The sequence below is a fragment of the Triticum dicoccoides genome, chromosome 6A (genome assembly GCF_002162155.2).
Source record: "Triticum dicoccoides isolate Atlit2015 ecotype Zavitan chromosome 6A, WEW_v2.0, whole genome shotgun sequence".
Taxonomy (NCBI): Eukaryota; Viridiplantae; Streptophyta; class Magnoliopsida; order Poales; family Poaceae; genus Triticum; species Triticum dicoccoides.
Genome location: NC_041390.1, coordinates 277,634,418 through 277,636,557, shown reverse-complemented (window position 1 = coordinate 277,636,557; position 2,140 = coordinate 277,634,418). Strand labels below are relative to the sequence as shown.

The 2,140-nt window shown below is 40.7% G+C and overlaps 1 pseudogene; it reads left to right on the top strand.

Moving 5' to 3' along the window:
• Nucleotides 1-458: 458 nt before the first annotated feature.
• On the top strand, nt 459-1,105 carry LOC119315837 (annotated as a pseudogene).
• Nucleotides 1,106-2,140: the final 1,035 nt, after the last annotated feature.

The following is a 2,140-nucleotide window of genomic DNA, read 5'->3' as shown; positions in this document are numbered from 1 at the left end:
AAATCATTGTCAATTAATTGTTAGATTCCCCATATCACCCATAGCCACCCAAATCTTTTTTTTGCCTCAAACTCTACTGCCCTATCACTCCTCGATAAGTGTACTTACTCAGGTTGTGCACTTGGCTGAGTGAGATCTTCCCCTTTGGCATGAGAACCGCCTACCTACGCTAACGTAACTAATGCAGATGGCGGAAGTTAGTAGTTCTCCTATGCCAACATGAACACAAACGAAATCGTCGAATTTCGTATAGAAAGAAAAGGAACCACTTCTATTCTCTTTTCTTAAGTATAAGAGGGATAAGTACTTATTCCTGGCCGGCAGTATCGTTGCTGCTCCCCACCTAATGCGGATCATTGTGCAATGCTTATGTGAAATCTCAATCCAAAACTGATTCATTTCGTTGGGAAAACCAACGCCGATGTCAAGATCAGTCTCCTTTCCTTTCAAAGTGAGCGAGCAGAGCTGAAAAAGATGGAGTTACCTGGAGATGAGATTTCTTTCTACGGATATGAAGGATAGAAATATGTTATTTGCTGCTATTCCATCTATTTGTGCATCAAGTCCGAAGAAGATCTCAATCTATAATGAAGAAATGATAGTAGCTCGTTGTTTTATAGGCTTTCTCATATTCAGTCGGAAGAGTTTAGGTAAGACTTTCAAAGAAACTCTCGACGGGAGAATCGAGTCTATTCAGGAAGAATTGATGCAATTCTTCAATCCTAACTAAGTAATTCCAGAGGAATCCAATGAACAACAATGATTACTTAGGATTAGCTTGCGAATTTGCAGCACCGTAGTAGAATCATTACCAGCGGCACGATGTGCGCCTAAGTGCGAAAAGACAGTGCAAGCTTTGTTATGCCGAAACCTAAATGTAAAGTCAGCAACACTTCTAAATGCCACTTCTTCCCGCCGCATCCGTCTTCAGGACGATATAGTCACAGGTTTTCACTTTTCAATGAGTGAAAGATTTGTATCCGGGTCTACGTTCAAAGCTTCTACCATAGACCTAATTCGAGAAGGCTTGATAGTCCTAAGAAAGGTGAGCATGGGGGTTCTATTTGGAAGAATAAGAAGAATCTCATTCATGTGTTCATGCTAACAGAAGAGCGGATCCAATACACATAAGACTTTTTTCAGGAAATTCCTAATGTAAATGATGAATTTGGGATGTCATGCCCCACAAGTTAGTTGCCCAAGCGCTCCCTAGGAGGGCAGTCTACCACAAGATAGAGTTTGAGCCTGGAGCCAAAGCCCCAACCCCTCCATTTTAGGTTTTTATCTGGAAAGAATTTCAGGAAGTCATATCGGCCAGATAAGCCTCTGACGGCTCCATATTGATTTTTCCCCTGTTTTCTTTCAGAAGAAGCGAGAGCCATTTTGCATTGAAACTCGGTATCAGCAGAGTCATCTCCTGAGAAAGACTTCTTTCTTATTTATAAAATATCTCAAGCCCTCAAAGCGCTAACAAAGTCGTAAGTAGAGAAGTTTTCCAAAAAGATACCTCATTTTTCCATTAAGTGTGCGTTGTCTGATGAAGAATAACGGGGGAGCCAACTCAATAACCTAGCAGAGGAACCATCCGGACTTGAAATAGCGGATGCAACCCTTGCATTTCGTTCTTTTGTTCTTTACTCTATTTTTGCTTTGGCACTCACTTCCTTTGGAATAAGGCATTTTTCTTCTCTACTCGTTCTATTGACCATCAACAGTTTCTTAATTATGTTATGTCAAATGATGGGAAAAAGGAAGGAGTAATCAAAAAAGACTAGAACTATCCGATCTGTTGAAATACGATACAAAGGAAACGGACTTCAATCCCTCATTCTTATTGTTTGTTCTTCTGATCCCCTTGTTTTTCACTCGCTTAATTCGGAAGAGGAAAACGACAGCAGCTAAAGTGATAAATAAACAACTGCTCGGAAAGCTTCGGTTTGAGCATTGGTTTTGATGACAGTGAAGAAAGCTCGCCCAAAAGACGTACGTGGAACCAATGATACCAAAAAAGAATCAAATATGAGGAGAACTGGGTGCATTGGTAAACGGCTCCGCCATAGCTTGTATGACTTCTGAATCCTATTAATAGCGCTCTCTGAATAAATAAGTAGATAAAGGCGGACTACATACATGTGCTCTC